This window comes from Syngnathus typhle, linkage group LG17 (assembly GCF_033458585.1).
Source record: "Syngnathus typhle isolate RoL2023-S1 ecotype Sweden linkage group LG17, RoL_Styp_1.0, whole genome shotgun sequence".
NCBI lineage: Eukaryota > Metazoa > Chordata > Actinopteri > Syngnathiformes > Syngnathidae > Syngnathus > Syngnathus typhle.
This window is the reverse complement of record NC_083754.1, coordinates 764,408-782,759: the sequence shown is the minus strand read 5'-3', so window position 1 is coordinate 782,759 and position 18,352 is coordinate 764,408. Positions and strand designations below refer to the sequence as shown.

At 50.3% G+C, this 18,352-nt stretch overlaps 1 long non-coding RNA gene across 1 annotated transcript in view; it reads left to right on the top strand.

Annotated features, from left to right (window-relative positions):
- Window positions 1-18,352, top strand: part of LOC133170351 (uncharacterized) — a 49,451-nt gene that overhangs the window by 14,879 nt on the left and 16,220 nt on the right. Inside the window, exons 2-3 of the long non-coding RNA XR_009718563.1 lie at window positions 3,435-3,520; window positions 3,860-3,992. This is a non-coding gene — a long non-coding RNA (uncharacterized LOC133170351). The remainder of the gene's footprint in view (window positions 1-3,434; window positions 3,521-3,859; window positions 3,993-18,352) is intronic.

The following is an 18,352-nucleotide window of genomic DNA, read 5'->3' as shown; positions in this document are numbered from 1 at the left end:
AAACATTAGAGACAAGCGAGCGGTCGGTTCCCTTGCTTCAGTGGAGATGGGCCTATGTCCATCCGTCAACGGGAGTGTGACTCGCGGAGCCGGATGTAGATAGCGTGCGTGGATGAGTGAGAAGAATGCTGGCGCTTTGTCCAAATGGGACATGAGAATGTGTCTGCTATTCTTCTTCTCTGTCCCTCCATCTGTATTAATTATCCATTCATCTTGCCCCTTTTCCACTTTTTATCAGTCCTCCCCTTTTGTGCGCACGTCGCCTTCAGGCAAACACTCGCAGCTCCTCTGTCAGGAGCAAACAAGAGTCCTTGACATTCAATTTCCTGCTTGCCTCGCACTTCTCCTTTGTGTTTCCCTTCACTCTTTTTGCGCACCCGATGAATGGATGCACCGTCGGGTTTTTGATGGTTTGGCTCCTTTCTGGGGGGGGGGGGGGTCATTTTTGCCCATCGTTCTCCAGGTGTCGAGGTCGAAACCTCCGTGCACTTTAAGTGTGTGACGCTTGTTCCGTTACCCCCTCGTCTTTTCATCTCAGCTGAGAGTCCGTACAACTGCACCCCACTTAGTGAGCCAAGCAAGGCGTGTGCATGTGTGTGTCCTGCGGTGAGATAAATGAATCGAGTTGATGTTGTCTGGAGCAGGTGGCCAAGACAGTGGGGAAGATGACACGCGCACACACACACACAACGCGCATGAGCTTTAGCTTCATTGAGTGTCACGGCGTGGCGTGTCTGTGTTTTATGCAGCATCGTAATACACAATACACAATGCGTGTTTTTATAGATCGTGCGGTGGTGAATAAGTGACAAAAAAGGACGGAGAGTTTCCAACGTCTCGCAAGCGCCCCGCTGATGTCCCGTTCCCACTCGCCATGTGGCTCGCTAACGTGCTAACACACTAACGAGAGTGACGCACGTGGACGACGGCAAACCAGCGAGATTTTGACCCGCCCGCCCGCTGAAAGTTCAGCCGTTGACCGCAGAGAGCTAAATGGGAAAAAAAAAAAAGTTAGCTCAACATATTGGGTTTGCAAATCTTACATGTCACAGCTGTTGATGCACAAAATAATGCTAATGCAAAATAACAGTTATTAATATTTGTGTAGCTGCGATGCGCCCCTTCCTAGAGAACACCCCCCCCCCCCCCCCTCCGCTAGCCCTTCTTTTGGTTGCTGCAGTATGAGCTCACCAGGCTGCTGTTAGCTCTTATCCGCTTACTTGAACTTGAACGGGACGTTCATTTGCGCTAATTGCTAAGTACAAACTCATTTTGTGACCTTTGGACAAGCGCTTGGGCATCGGACATCTTCAAATATATAAATAATCATTCAGGCCGTCATTATCATCATCATCAGCAGCAGCAGCATCAGCATCATGCTGTGAATTAAGGCCAGGCGATCAAACAAATTGCATCCTGACATAGTAATGATGATAGAAATAAACTGGATTGAAGAGGAACACGACAGTGATAATGATTTGAAAATGAAGCTGGCGACCAGTTGAGAGGGAACCCCGCCTCTCGCCCGCAGACATCTGGAGAAGAATGAATGGATTGATAATAAAGAAGCTGGACATTTGAATACTAATCCGAAAAATGAAAGATTGACGGAATGCGGTGCACGCAAAGCAGCTTTTTCCGTGTGTGCTATCAATGCACGCACGCGTTCAATAAAGCGGCTGAATTCATTGTCCTGTTAGTGGCTGAGATAATGAGCCTGAAATCCTCTCGTTCCTCCTCCCTACTTTTCCCTGCAACTTTCCCTATGGGCAGATAAATAACCCTGGCAACCATAAAGAGGCAGTAAATAGAAAGTTTGCATAGCTTTGGAATAATCCCCACGTTGGACACACTACGCCAACCCCCCCCCCCCCTCCACTCGGCAGCAATATTACATCATCTCTTGTCGAGTCAGGGGTTGCCTTCAGGGGCAGTCTGAAATCGGAGCTTTCTTGTCCCTCCGTTTGTCTGTCCATTCATCCATTGTTGCCTTCAGGGACAGTGTAAAATGAAGTGTGTGTGTGTGTGTGTCTCAGTGTCCCTCACACACACAAAGACATATAGTCGCCTTCATCTGATGTGAGATTGAGCTGAATACTGATGCTCAAAGAGGGAAATGAGAACCCGGGAAATGCATCTTAATTGCTCTTTAAGTGGGCGTCTTCATCAGAAAGACAGACAGACAGACAGACAGACAGTTGGGCCAGCCGTGCGTGTCCCCATATGACGGCGGGTAGACGGCTGATGGCTTGTCGGCAGCCGTCGCTTTAAATAATGAGCTCGTAACCGGCCGGCATCTAATGGAAGCCCGCTCTGCAGCTCTTTATTGTTGTCGCTATTGAGATTCCGTTTGGCCGTGGTGTGACGCCCGCCGCCTCCTTCATTAATATGATTGCAGCCGCTCCCCCGAGGCCAAGCCAGGCCAGGCCAGGCCAGGCCAGGCCAGGCCAGGCCAGGCAACAACCCACGTCAATTATAAGCTTTGCTGTTGTGTAACGGCCCCGGCCGGGAAGGGAAGGGAAGGGGAAGCCTTTATTAAAGGTCTGTTTGAGCCCAGGCCAAACAGACCTTCATTGAAAGGAACTCCTCACTAATAAACATGACATGCTTTGATAAACATTGAGATTCTACAAAAACTTCATTTTGCATTCTCACTATTTACAAGATTCATCAGGCATTTTTTTCCTCGCCGCAATGCAATTTTTTGCCCCATCAAACTCCCTCATGTTTTTTGTCGCTCACAGTCTCGGTTGCCCGACCGAGTGTTTACCTCTCGTCATCTTCCATCTGCTGTAAAAAACAACAACAACCAAAAAAAACGTCTCATAGTCGATAGGAGAAAATAGAACTAAACTTGCCGTTATCTGCCCAAATCATCTCCATATTTGTTTTGCATTGTTTGGGGCCAGAGCGACAAACCCAAAGCCGCCGCCGCCGCCGCCGCCGCCGCCGCCGCCGCCGCCGTGTTATCTGCAAACAGGCGCAACAACTCCTCAGACTCGGCCGCCATTATGTCGATGTGTTTATGCTCGCTAAGCCGCCCGTGCGCGGGGGCCGAGCCGCCGCCGCCGGTCAGCGCGGACGATAAAGCGCCGTCATAATTGCTTTAGCGCTTTTGTTGTGCCCGCCAGGCGCTCGCCGGGGAGACTTGCAGGTTAGTGCAGATAAAGCCGACTCGGTGGGATTCGCTCTCGTGCCACTCATCTGGAAAGAATCCAATAAATGTAATAGAATGTCGTCGTGGGCCGGCAAGCGGGCCAGCGGGCGGGCGGGCGGGCGACGTGTTGCGCCCGTTTGCCGGGCTGCGCCGTGGCACCGTGCGTCAACATCAAGTTCCACTTTGTAAGACACGGCGTGATTTTCTGTCAACTTTGTGAAGGAGGTGTAACCGTTTGAATTTGTAGCTCAAGTGCATGTGTATGTGTGTTGCCTAGACAAATGCTGAGGAGCCAGATGGCGACGCCCCACAACCTGGACAAGATGGCCGACAACCCTTGGGCAGAGGCTGACGAGCTCTCAGGTGTGCCATTTAATGAGATCTAGTACACAATGTTTGCGATTTTTTTGCTCAATGCTATTATAGTTATTTTATGTGACACGCTATTATAGCTTTGAGTGAAAATCTCTTCCTTTTACTTTGGTTGCTTCATTTTGCTACTCAAAAGGAGTAAAAGATTACAAACAGCTTTCATGTTGTAATTATTTGAACAGCGCTAATTGAAAAAATTGCCGCCGCTATTTTCGGACTTCAGTTCATTTCACCCGTCTACCGGTCCATCAATTGTCAGACTTGCTTCAACTAATGAATGATTAGAAATTGTTTTTTCTTTTCCATGGTAACTCGGGAGTTGCTCAAAAGGCTCAAGTTAAGAATTGAGACTTGAGCTGGACATTTGTGACTTTGTCGCTAGCCAGCCAGCCAGCCAGCCAGCCCAGCCAGCCATCCCAGCAAGCCAGCCAGCCACCTACCTCAATGACGACTTCATCCATGGGTGAGTTAAGACGTTGTTCGTCTTCACTTGGGCAAATGTCTTCTCCCACACACATTGGGACATTGTGCCATAAAAGGAAGTCATTAATTTTCAGTGGGAGCCATTTTTGTCTCCTGAGGAAATTTAATTAAATCCTCAGATCAGAGTGTTTCTCCACCATGTTCTATCGGGCCGTTTAGCAATACGGTACACTTCACGTTAATCACCATTCTGGATAATATGCAGCTTATTACTGTCGCTGCATGCTCGTGCCGTGTCGTTCCGTGCCGTGCCGTGCCGTGCCGTGCCGTGCCGTGCGTGCACCTTAACTGGAAGCACATTTTCATCCGGTGCGCTGAGCTCCAATCAATGTGGCCAGCCCAGTTTTTGCACACATCAAAGGCTGTGTTGAGTTTTTAAAGAATCCAAGAGACCATCACATATTACAATTTTCGCTTTGGAAAATCCATAGAAAAGAAATGTCACCAATCAAAGACACTTTGGAACGTTTAATGGCTGTAATGACATCAAAGACACCGTTTCTTTTTGGTTTCTTTTAATTGGACACTGTTACATGTTTTTGTAAGCAACGAGGTCAATTTCGGGTTGTTGATGAACTGAGGAAATGTTTATTTGCAAACATGCAAGAACGTTTGTCTTTGATTTCAAAGACAATTGGAGTCTACAATGGACCATTCGTAAGAGTTTTAAGTCCAAGAGACTTTAGAGTTTTCACTCAACCCAACAGCTTTTTGGAATGCATTTGTTAAACAGCCAAGAGCCAATGTGGTGTCTTTGAAGCCAAGTTCCGTGTCTTTGTTAGCGTGAGTCACGCTGTATTACAAAAAGGCTGAATCGATCATCAAAATCATGGCTGGAGAGCCCCAAGGTGCTCGCCCATGCAGATTCCCGCTCATTAATTGTCGTTATGGCCGTTATGACAGTTTAATTTGCGGCGGCGGCGAGATTGGCCACGGGGGAGCCGGCGAAAGCGTCATCGGGACCAACCAAACGAGATCAACAAAGACAAAATCGTTGTTGGAGGAAGGACAAATAGAGTAAGCGGTTGGGGGGGCTGTTGCCAATAATTGGCGCCCCCTCACAATGTTTCTTTCTGTGGAGCGAGTGCTCGACACGTTCACGGAAGGCCTTTTCCGAGAAAGCCGCTTATTTCTGGAGAATGGAGGTCAAAAGGCACACACGTACACAAGCGCTGTTTGCTGCTTCCGCCGGATAAACACGACAAATGTCACTAAAGGCCAAGCCGGCACCCCGAGGGCGTCGGGACGCTGACCAGCGCCGCCCGCGGGGGGTCCAAAAAGACCGCCGGCAGGGTGATGCATGCATCAGCAACTTACTCAAACAATGCACAATGCTTGGCAGCGGATATTGATTTCCTATTGCTATTGATATGCTGTTTCATCAAATACTGTAATGAGCACAAAGCGAAGAAAGTGAGAAATGGAGTCCGCTGAAGCAGAGCTGTTGTGTAAAAGCATCCCCACGTTCTCCTCTCTAAGAAACGCGGGCGTGACAAAGTGATGACTTGTTTCGTTTGGTGTCAGCGCGCGCGCCAAAGTCAACGGCGGCTCGACTCGGCTGGGCTGGGCTGGGCTCAGCAAGTACGGTGCAGATGGACCTTGCAAAGATGCTTTGCGTGTTTGTCTCCTTCTGCATTATGTTTGCCGTCATCGCTATCATTCTTCTTATTTTGAGTCAGTCGAAAAACCTAGAAAGAATGTTCTGCTATAATTGGCAATAATACAGTACGCTATTGTACGTTTTTTTTAACGGATATTGTGATGTGGATGCATGGATGGACGGACGGACGGACGGACGGACGGACGGACGGACGGACGGATGGATGGATGGATGGATGGATGGACGGACGGACGGACGGATAATGCAGTTTGATCAGTGTGCTGTCCGTCTTTTGGAGCAGCGCTTAAACTTGTCTGTGTGTCTGACCTTCCTCTCACACGAGCTGAATTTGGTAGTCATCGTGTCTTTTGGTAGACGTGTCTTTGTGTGTGTGTGTGTGTGTGGGGGGGGGGGGGGGGCCTTGTTTTGCATGCTGTACAAGCCTGTCGCTGCCTCCCTCCTCCTCCGTGACGAGGCCCTGTCTCATCGGGAAGCAAGGGAGGAGGAAAAGGGGGGGGGGGGTGTTCAAGCACCAGATTTGACAGTTTTTGGAAGGGTAAAAAGGCTATTTCTATTTTTGAACTAAAATTAAAAAGGATGCATTTTTTTTCTAAAGGTCGACAGTTTGGTCACACATTTTCTTTTTAATATTTGCAATTAACGATTGACTTTATTTTTCCTCCAATGAGGATGACATTTCTCTGTGGCTAAAGGTCAAAGACTCCTGGCTGCTTTTCTGCTCTATTTGTGCATCAGCTCACTTGCTTTCAATTCAATGCGGCCAAACGTAACATTTCCTTTATTGCTGTCATTAAACAGAGGACATAAGTGAAATATTGGGAAACCAGACAAGTGTACGTCAAATGAGCCCAAATTGTCTCGATTGTCTGCTGCTGCTGCTGCTGCTGCTATAAAGACTTACTAAATGTTCCAATTTCAAGTCCATTTATCATCCTGCGAGTGAGAGGCTATTACAGATAGATGCGTGGCCTCCACATCCGTCACGCTAACCCCGCCCGGTCCTCCTCTCGCATTTGACAGGTGAAGGGTGCTCGGGCCTCCAGGGCGGATGGATAGCGACGTGAAGAGCGATCGGGCGTCACAGCGGCGCCGACAGATAGCGGGCCAGCGCGCCGAAGGATCGCACTCCATTTGTCACAACTGAGTGAGTCGTACGTTTTTTTTTTTTTCCTGCCGATTTAAAGGTGATACTGTACCTGCTCACAGACGCCATTTTGAGGCGCTTCATCCTTTTGCCGGAGGATTGTCGTAGCGATTAGGAGAGCCAGGCACAACCAATCAAGCAAACAGACAAACAGACAAACAGACAAGCAGACAAACAGACAGACAGTAATCCACAGTGTGCTAATAACATCGGATGCTGATATTAGTGGAGGGAAAGAGTCTTGCTCGCGCAGTCTGCTAATTGCTTTGTGTGCTGAAAAGGCGCCCGAGCGATATTGCCACGCCGCGGGTGTTTGGCCGCCTCGTAACTGCCGTGCAGCGTGGTGGAGACAAGCTCGTATATTAAGATAACCTCCAAACGGAATGGAATTGTATTTCCCCGGCGGTTCAAAGCGCGCACGCGCACATCGGCGCCGTGGATGACGTTTGCGCACAGGCAGACGGCCTTAAAACAAATGTATTTGTATGGATTATAATTTGATCATTTGTCAATGGAAATACACAGACCGTTTTTTCTTCAAAGTCTTCCAAAGAAATGTCCTACCTGTTGGTTCATTCATCCAGAGTTATTTACCCAGCCTGGAGGTTCCGGTCTGTGAACTCTTGATTTATTTGGGCCAAAATAATTTGGCCTCCTCAAGGTTGAGCGTGTTTACGTGTTAAGCTCAGCGTCGGCCTTAGTCTGTTTATTAAAATGCGGCCTGGCCAGCCTTCCTGTAATGAGTCTCTGTGATGGACTCGCATTGAGATGTTGCTCATTAACACATGCCAGGAGGGAGGACGGGAGATGCTAGGTGATGTGAGAAGGTCACAAGTTAAAAAGGAAAGTGTCCCGAAAAATCGGCATCGTAAAACAACTGCTGGCTGCTTTAAAAAAAAATTGCTAAGATTATCACTTGCACTTTTCACGTCTCAATTTAGAAAGCACTCCTAAATATTTGTCAATCTAGTTTTGGCCACACGATCTGAGCTGACGTTCATGTGAAATCTTCTGGGGTTCCAAATGAATTTCCTAACTTTTTGTCTGAAAAAAGTTGTAGCCCGACTTGCAGCAAAGCAGAATTGATCCGCATCGAGCCGCTCTAAACATTGCGGTGAATGAAAGCCTCGTTAAGAGCTACGCACGTCTTGGCTTGGCCCGATTAAAATTCACCCTCTGGACCTAAGAGTAGCGGCTAGCTGAGGCTGCGCTCTTGGAGCAAAAGGCCACGACCATGCCTTATTTATTTAGTCTTGGACCTGCTTGGCCTCATCCAATATTTACACCAAGTCACTTGGTGGGCCTGGAGAGCAGCCGCGGAAAAGTATGACAGGAAGCACAAACTAACCGGAACGGGAAGTTGCTCGGCCGTCTTGCTTGCCATGTCAGCTGTGATACTTTGCTGCTCTCCTCAGAAGCGCTTATCCTGGACACTTTGATTGTCAAGCCTTTCCGCCTATGCCAAGTGGTGTCAAAGTTTGGCCACCAGAATGTCATTAAATGTGCTCCTCTTTGCGCGATTCAAAATACTCCTCTGCTAGAGTTATTGTCGTCGCGGCGACAGCCAGCAATTAAGGCCAAACACTGTGACACTCTATTAGTCAACCGGAGTGTTTTGTTGACTCGTCGGCCTCGACCTTGGCGTGCTTTTTCTCTCTGGCGCCGAGGTTTCGGCGCAGTCGCGCCGCTCCGAGTCGTGGCACGTCGCCACCGAAGCGTCTCAGCTTTCCTCCCCCCGGGGAGGTGTCTGACATTGCATTCCTCGCGCCTCTGATAAATCCAATTTCCCCCCGCTCGCTTTCTGTTCTTAACACCTTCGTTTGCGTGGCATCCGTCCGTACAAGCACCCCCCTTCGGAGACAATCTCTCCTTCGCCGTCCTTTCGCCGTCTGTCGTCGGCGGCCTTCTCTCGGCGACTGAGCTCCCTCAAGCCTCCTTCATCTCCATGCCGCCGTCTTATTTCTCGCTGCTGTTTTTGCGGCGGTCCGTGAAAATATATCAGCAAAAATGGCGAGCAAAGTCTGCTGATGATGCCACGGGGTCATTTTGACGGTCAAACATGGCGGCAAGAGTAGAGAAGCTTCATTTGTGTGTGTGATGCTGGCTCACATTTGAGGCGGGCCACCAAATCCCTCATTTTGCCGGCATGCGCATGAGGTGGCTCGCCCTTCAACAGGCTTTGCCCGACCTGTTCTCATCAATGGAAGCGAGAACAGCAAGTCCCTTGGCTTAAGCCGGTGACTTGATGAAATCGCTGTTAGCCAGGCAGGCAGGCAGGCAGGCAGGCAGGCAGGCAGGCAGGCAGGCAGGCAGGCAGGCGCCAGGCGCATCCTTCTTTTCCCAACGCCTTCTTCAGAAGTCATCCGGAATTCTCATCACACCTGAGCCCAGCACATCTTCTTTATTGACTGCGCCTCACTCACACGCACGTACGTACATACACAGTGAGGAGAAACAACCCCCAAAAAATCTCCCATCAAAAGCCCAAAGTGACACCATGCCGTGTGCTTTGTTTTTACCGCCTGTGTTCTCCTGCATTCGCCTTCTGTTTATTCTCCAATTTCACACCTTGTGAGAATTGCTCTCATCTTTCTCTGATTTTTTTCTTTTCTTTCCCTCTTTGTTGCTGCTGCTGCTGCTGCTGCCGCTGCCGCTGCCCCCTCTCCTCTGGCGTGCAGGTCCAGTTATGTCTGTCTCCGTCGGGGGTAAATAAAAATATCCCTCTTGCGCTAATTAGTCGGGCCTGTCTGTAAACTTTGACGCCTCTTGCTCACCTTTCACCGGGTCCAAATGAAATCGGAACGGTGATTCCTCCATAGAAAACAATGGCGGCCCGCTAACGAGCTAGCAAGCTAACAGGCGTCGACATTTGCATGTAGCTAGCATTAGCTTTTGAAATCTTTTTGGAAATATGATCCACTTTTGAGCGAGAAAGTAGGTTGAACGCTGGCGGTGGTCGTGGAGTCGTGCCTCGCCGCTCCACCGGGAATCCATTACAGACAGACGACGTGAGGCGCATGATAAATAAAGCAGCGCCCGCCGTTGATTATAATGAAGGACTCGGTGAAAAGACACTTGTGAAACACTTGCGCTGATGGCGCGTGTCCAAGAGAAGAATTCACGCTGTGATTTGGAGAACCGGTCATCAGCCGACTATTATCTTAGTATGAGCTAAACATGACAAAAAAGAGCAAAGCAAAAAAGTTTCTAATAAGAATCATTTCCTGCACTAGCGTTAGCCAGTCAGTGTGGCACCGTTTTGTGGCTGGAAAGCGCCGACTGGCCTTCAAGCCCGAACAATACCGGTCCAGATCGCGCTGGGGTCTTAGGAGTCGCTAATAAATGAGAGTGGAGCTGCGCTATTTACACGCGGAGCGGACCATGATGTTCCCAATATTGGTTTGCGGCTCACCGGAAGCAGATATTCAAGCGCTTTTGTCAGAAGGTGGGCTTTTCTGGCCTCGTCAGCCCACCCTCGCTTTAAATAAATAAGAAAGCCCGATGATGAGAAAGCAAAGGGAGCGAAGGCAAAAGAGAAATATATATACTGCCATTGAACGGAAATGAAGGAGGGCCAATTTCCAGGGGCCCCGCCGCCGCCGCCGTTGGCTGGCTGGCTGGCTCTGTATTGGCTATGCACGTTGGGCCGCGCGCGGTCAAGTGACGCTCAGCTGCCTCGCATGCGCACGCAACAAATGAATTCCACTTTGCTTTAAAGCCAGAGCCTCTCCAAATGAGAAGAAGAAAAAAATCCATTACAAATGGGATCGTGTCGGGCCAATTCTTTCATATGTCAGATGTATTATCCGTTAAGGGTTTACGCTCCCAAAGGTGGAAGACTTTTAGTAATCATCGGCCGAGTCCAAATGGAAGGAAGCGGCGGATAATAAAACAACAATATACGACCAGCCCAGAACGGCTCCCCTTGATGCAAAAGTCGTGTGAAAATGAAAATCCCTCCATGTGCAGCTGTGCAGGGACAACAAGCGAGTGGATTTTCTCACAACCGAGGTTGGAACTTATGCCCTCAGTCAAGGACTGCCAGGCGAGGCAGGTGTGTAAAAGTGGAGCATTGTGAATCGGACCTATGGCCGTTCCCAAGTGGGAAGTCCGAGTCACAAGCGCTTCCCGACACGCACGAGGCATCCATGCATCCATGCATCCATGCATCCATGCATCCATGCATCCATCCATCCATCCATCCATCCATCCATCCATCCATCCATGCATCCATGCATCCATCCATCCATCCATCCATCCATCCATCCATCCATGCATCCATGCATCCATGCATCCATGCATCCATCCATCCATCCTTCCATGCATCCATCCATCCATCCATCCATGCATCCATCCATCCATCCATCCATCCATCCATCCATCCATCCATCCATCCATCCATCCACTGGGCCTCCAGACTCTTGCCTCGGTCCCTGCCTCCCCCCCTCCCTCCGCCATCTGTCCGTCAGCGCAGACGCAGGCGCCATTTCAAGCAGCGGTCGCCTGGCAACATGGCTCAGCCTCCCGAGCATATTTCCCACTTTGCCGGAGATCTACACTTCCAGCCCAGCGTTATTTCATTACGGCTTTGAGTTTGCGCCTTTTTGCTCTCCAGCCACCTGCTTTTATTGCAGCCCTCGGCAGCGGTGGGTGTTTGCCGGGGGGAATATTAAAGAGATCAGCGCCGCTGAACGGGGACATGAGAACGTAATGAGCAGGGCTTCACGGCCGCAACAGAAACAGACGACGGGCGCGCTCATCCCAGAATGCCGTGACCTTGGCCTAGCATCGCCTTGGCTGTCCGTCCGTGAGGACAACACAAACGGACTCATCTTGTCGCTCACCCAAACTTAGTCCAATCAATCAAACCCCAGATGTTTGCTTCAACGTTTCATTTCCATCTTCTATTGTGTACACCATACATATAGTGGAAGGCCGAACATTGAAAGGACGGCAGAAGAAAAGAAATCAAGCTCGAGGTTGCTCGTGTCGTCATTGGTGCTTCCATTTCTTTTGCAGCGTTGGTAGTCAAAACAGTCTTTGATGTTCTTCTCTTGGGTCCGTTCCTTCTTTTGGAAGAAATGGCGGGCGGGCGCCTTGTTCATCCTTTGATGTGTACACCCAGGTCTCGTTATAGCCCGCCATTATTAGCGAACCATCTGACGCCAACGTTTATTTGATTTTTGTTGCAATCGTCTTTCCAGGACGGCTGGCCGCTCTGCTGAACTTTGCTGTCCTACTGCCGTTCCTTTGAGGCTTCATCCATTTTAAAACCATTGTTTTCCAAGCGCGACATCATTCCCGTCTTTAGCTAAGCATCAGATGGCACTGTGGCTAATTTAGGCAGCTAACACTGCAGAAGAAACGGTTGTAACATTGCGCTGCTTTTTTTTTTTTACTCTTCTGAAGAAGGGTGTCGTGAGAGTAGCGCTATTTTATCTGCTAAAACATCCGCCTGATTAAATAGGAACAAATTGCGCAGCAATCAGCACGTCGGGATAGCGCGCCGCGGCTACGCTGTCAACTCTCGGGAGCTTAGCGGCCGCCAGATAGAAAAAAAAAAGTGAAAACGACAATTTATTTGAACGGGAAAATGTGGAGAATGCTATTTTACCCTCTGGACGTTTTCTCCCGACCCGCTTGACTGGAGTCGAGGCTGCTTTCGATGCCTGTCGGTAATCGGAGCAGCGTTGTGGATTAATTCGCTTGATTGATTTCCTCACATTTGCATATTAATGAGAGAGCAGGTAGCATTTGGGAGATTTGTCACTTTGGGCGTGCCAGTGGAGGTCAGTGTGTGCTTTGCATTGCATGCATTTCCATATTTTTACATGTGAATTTTGAGACTCCTTATCAGGCAGGGCTCCTTTTCACTTGTTATTACAGCGGCGACTGGCTGCGCTTTGATTTGCTTTGAGCTTAATAGAAACTCTGAAAATGGCTTAGTGGAAAATATTGTGAATGACAAATGGAAATGGCTCCGGGCCTTTGGGTTTCCATTAAAAAGCAAGTGGGAAAGTTGACCGATTAGCCGGCTCGGCTCGGCCCGGCTCGGCTCTCCTGTGGGATTTTGCTGTGGCTATAAAAGATTCCCAATTAGGACCGTATTCCGACCTGCCGGAACAAATAGTATCGAGGGTTGAGTATCGTTTCCAATCCATTGGTGTTCAATGTCAAGGTGGAGTCTTTGTCCAACTTGTGGCCGAGTTGACTTTCCACAGAGAGTTGAGACGTGGCCGTTAGCTCCCAAAAGGCCTGCGGGAAACACCCACCCACCTGTGCGTGCTCCCGCTCGGGTCAAGATCGCCGCCATCATTTGTGACGCTTTTCATGACGGAGGCAGCGACAGATTCATGCAGAGCAAAGCGGCGTCTCAGCATGTCGGGCGCCGCTGTTTGTTCTCGCCGCGGGGCTCGGACTAAATCACCGCCACTTTATGGGCCGCGCGGACGGAACATTAAGCCCGGCGCTTTTTTTTTTTTTTTTTTTTTTGTAAAGGTTGTCTGCCTCTTAAACTCTGTCAGCCTTTATCGATGTCTCTCTCTGCTCATCTCGATTTGCGACGCGGCCCTGCTTTAAATTCACGTGTTGGGCAGAAGCTGTTTGTTATGTCAGAGGGATGCGGGAATGAGGATGTGCAGGGCTGGATTCTGCCAAATGTATACCAAATGATAGATGAATGTGTCTCACTGTCTCACATGGCACACAGCTACAATGTCGTTTTGCACGTTTCATTTATTTCTGTTTGATTACCCCTGACCAAATTGTGCTTTCCCTCCATGCATTACAGAAATATCTTTTCAATATTTCAAACGTTCTGATGGCGGATGCAGCTTAGTCGTACCTAGTGAAGTGACTGGCTAGGATGCAATGGAGCCAGCCCAGTGCAAATGTTGCCTTTTCGCTTCCCCTCGGTTCCCCAGAGCTCGCTGCTAAGTGCTAATTGTAGCGTGGCAGGAGGAGGGGGGGGGGGGGGGGGGGGGGTAGAGGGTTGCGGGGGTTTACATGCTATTAAAAAAAACGGATATTAGCCACCATGCTGTTCTGGCAGCGCCGCTCTTGACCTGTCATCTGTGAACTGGCTCTGCCAGGAAGTTGACTCAGCGTGACACAGTATGGCCGAGAAAAACAAAAGTTCATGTTCGTCAAAGCTGATTACATACCAATAATGGAAAGCATCGCTTTTAGTACTTCGATAAGTTTTGTGGCCATGACATTTGTCCCATTTGGAAAGCTATCTCCCGTCATTTTATGCACCATCAAACAAGTGTTTGAGTCATTTCACTTACAGCAATTCGGGTTGGTCTCTTGTGAGTCACTCCTTGGATGTCTTTTTCCCTGACTCAAGTCGTCATCATCTCGGTGTCCAGAGGCAGAAAGCTGAACCGGTTTTCCACACCGCCCCCCCAATGGTAAATCCCCCTTTTGAGTTCCATCCTTCATCCGACAATTATTGTGTCTCCGCATCAGAGCTCAGACTTTTTTTTTTTAAAGCTTCTTCCACATTCCTATATTTCAGACTGCAGGTTTTGGGCTACCGCTTACTCGTCCTCTGCAGCAACCGCTTTTGTGACAGATGCGCCCGGTAATCCCCGCACAGCATCCCCCATTGCCCTGTGCCTCCGTCGTCTAAGCCGCCTTCCACCCCTTCAAGCCCTCCTGGACCTCGGTGCTCCTCCGTCAGCTCCCCCACACAAACCCTTTGATCTCCTCCCGCTTTTTAGTGTCTTCTCCGCTATGATCTGTGCGGGTGCGACAGGGCCGGCCGGCCGGCCGGGTTGAGGCTCTCCGTCTTCCGGCTCAGCGCCGGCGCCGGCCTTCTGGACGGAGCAGATGGTAAGAGAGAGCGACGGCCCTGGAGGAGACGTCCTCTAAGTTTGGAACAGGGCCAAACTCCATCAGGCCCGTCAGATGGACCTGTAAGATGTCGTCTGTCTGTGGAAAGTAGGGATAGTTTGACAGGATAGTTTGGGAGAGTCGTTGCTGGCGGTTGTTGCTTATGATCCAAGAATGAGAATAGTTTTGAATTCAGTTTGGTCCAAAACGATTCCCTTGATTGAAAATATTGTCGCATTCCTTTGCTGCGCCTTCTATTTTGATCCAGTCCAAACTAGCGTCGTCGTCTCCGGTGCCCCGAAAGCGGCGTAATTACCGTATGTAATTAGAAAAGTATTGCATCTGTTTCCATAGCAACAAGCCCAAGACGCCACGTTTGGGCGGGCGGGCGGCGGGGCGGGCTGGCTGGCTGGCTGGCTGGCTCGCTCGCTCACCTATTTTGTATGTGGCTGCTGGTGTAAACAAACGCAAAGCCAATCTCGGCGCCAGGCTTAGCTTGATCCTTGTAAGTGCACAATATGACGGATGTGTTGGACGGACGGAGAAAGAGATTGAGATGAAAGTACGCCGCCGCCGCCGCCGCCGCGCGTGTCCCGCAGGAGGAAAAATGTCTACCTAGAATTAACATCTCCATCAAATCTTCCTGCCAGAGTTTTGCCACCCCGATGAAGTCTGCGTCGTGGCTTTGTCGTAGTTTGGGGCTACCCTCGTTGTTTTGCTATCCTGAAAGCGGCTTTGTGGCTCTTTGGGGAAAAAAAATCATTTCAAATTCATTAATACCACAGGGAGCGAGTCAATGAGCTCGGCTTTCTCGTTCCCTTCATTGTTGACGTCCCTCCCGCGTTATTAAATATTCAAATCTCCGCTGCCGCCGCAACGGCGGAGTCTGTTTCGCCAACGCTCGGGGGAGCTCGCCCAGTCTATTAAGGCGCTCATTATTGCCAGCCGCGCGTTTGTTTTGCAGGGGTCCTGCCTGGGCACGTGCTAATTGCTAAAGGTCTCCTCGTTATCTTACCGCAATGGTTTGCGTCTTCCTGGTTGTTGGAGATTTTGCCTACCTTTCCCTCCTGCTTCCTTCCTTGCTTCCTTCCTTCCTTCCTTCCTCTCTCATTAAGACACCAGCGCCGGTATTAAATTCGTAGGCCGGCTTTCATTTCACCGGCACAGCAAAGCGCGCACAGCCACAGGAGACTCAGGGCAAAGACTGGATTACACTCCCATAGTGTGTGCACATCTTTGTGGCTTTTGAGGAGATAAAAGGCTTGTTTAGGAGAAGGCACGCCTTCCTCTTCTCTCACCACGGAGTCGTCTCGACGGAATGTTAGCGTAGGTGCTCCGACAACGGACGGATGGAGCGGCAGCAGCGGGGACAAATGCTTGGATTGGCTTCCGTCATCTTTGGAATGGAATTGACAATTCATCAAAACAAAATTGGAAACGACGCGCAGCGTATCGTCGGCGCGTTCTCCGGTCTACGGACTCTTAATCGGATCTCGACTTTAACCGTCCGGAGTCCCGATGGCGAGGCGAGCGAGCGCGTGGCAAAATAAATATGGTTAACCCGCAATTAAAACCCTGTTCTGTGTCCTGACACCCTTTATTGTTCTCATATCTCTGCCCAATTACAGCAGGCGGCAGTAATTACGCCGGGCATTAAAAAGTAATCAAGTTATACGAGCGCCGACCTGACAGGAGTCTGGCGGGTGAGAAAAAGGAGGAGGAGGAGGAGGATGTGGCGCTCATCCGTGCCCGCCAGGTGAATTGTCAACGCCGTTGTCCCCGGTGGCCCGAGCCGGACGATCAATGGCCCGCCGCGCCTGCCGGGCGGCCCTTATTTTGCGGCGGCGTAGCCATGGAGACGGGGGATATAAATGCCCGCCCCCTCTTTGTAATCGCCGTTAACTCCGCTCAAGGCCGTGTGAGACAGCTGCATTAAAACAACTTGTTTACGGTCCTGTTGCCCGAGCGTGCCTGCGTTTGTGTGGGCCGGTCATCGATAGCCGCTAAACGTGGGGTCACAAATGGGAGCGAGGCAATCTGAGCTTGGAAATGAGCCATGTCCTTTCTGGTTTCAGCGGCCAAGCGAGCGGGCCCTTGGCCCTTCGGATGCCGCCGCCGCCGCCGCCGCCTTTCTTCTCTTACGTGTCAACACGGCCTTTGTGTCGCGTGTTTGTCTCCGGCGGAAAAGTAAGGAATTAGCGGCGGCCGAGGAGGAGGATGACAAGACCGTAGAATGGGAGGGAGGAGGACATAAGAGTGAGTGTGAGTGGATGATCCCATCTAATCTGATCAGAGCAGCTTGTGTTTTGGATTTCCATATCCAGAGTAGGCGAATGCCGCTTTTGGGCTTTTGTCAGACGTCCCCGAGGGGGCTCCGCTGAATACCGCCGGTCTTGAGTGACCGCGACGGCGGCGGCAACTCGAATTCCGTGACAGTCAGCTCACCGGCCGGAGATTACTGAATGGAAGCAAAAAAAAACCCCCAAGAAGCTTTCATGTGACTTCCTCACAGGTGCAACGGCAGGAAGACGTGCGATACGTTTTGGTACGCGACAAATGTTTGTGAAAGTGACATCAACAAACACGCTTTGGCCGGCTTGAAGATGATTCCAGCTTTCACCTGTAGTTTATACATATAGCCAGAATAGACAGCCAGATTCATATCCTGCCGGGAGAGATGTTGATATCCTCCTTACTGGCTTTTTTTAAAAAAAGAGATGAGCCACGGGCAAGCTAGCGCCACGTCCCGGTTCACCGCCGAGCCCAGACACACGAGAGCGAGTCCGGTCGGCAAGCTGCCGTTGGGCTCCTTGTTTGCCGCAACTATGATGGATTGGACCTGTGGGTGTTTGTGCCGCTTGTGTATGTGTGGAGATTGAAGCGTGTGCACGCACACACTTACGCACGCACGCACGCGCGCAATGACACGCTTCTGGATTTGATTAAACGCGAGCTCCGCCGCCGCCGCCGCCGATGAGGAAGATGATCTGACTCCCGCGTCGGCGTTATTAGGAAGGCATATGAATATTATGAAGGCGTCTTCGGATGGGAGACGCCGTGTCGCTGAATATTTGCCGGAACCTCACGGGAGCTTTGGGAAGATGAGGAAGCGAGTGGACTGTGTAGGATGAGCTCCCCCTTCTCCCTCCCACAGTCATTTGAAAGGGTGAATGATTCCAACGCCATTATGTGACACTTTGAATTCCTAATCTTGATGAGAAGCGTTCCCCCGCTTGTTTGGATCAAACTTGGTTGCCAAGGTTACCACGGCAGCATTCCAACGCATTTCCTGGGACATCATATTGTATCCATCGGACTTTTGTGGCCTCTAAAAGGCTTCCCTTTCCCCGAGAGCCCTTCCGCCGCCGCCGCCGCCGGCGCTGGCTGGCTGGCTCGCTCATTAGTTAGCTGCCATTGTGAATCTTCTCCCTGATTAGGGATGCAGGAGCTCGGCCGACAGCCGGGTGGCAAACACTCTATCAAAGCTCAGCCCTATCGATCGGACCCTCGGCGAAGTCGGGAGGGAGTCCGCTCCCGACATGGTGACGAGTCGCGCAAATGCGGCCGCTCAACTATTTCTAGTTGACTCAAATTGTACATTTCGGTCCTGATCCGAACGCAATCCATTTCTGCTCTCGGGTCTCTAAGGTAGGCTCAGCACCATCCACAAGTGGGCGGGCCCTTTAAGCCATCAATTAAGCTGCTGATTTGTGTCGGACTTTGGGCCACGTTCCATCCA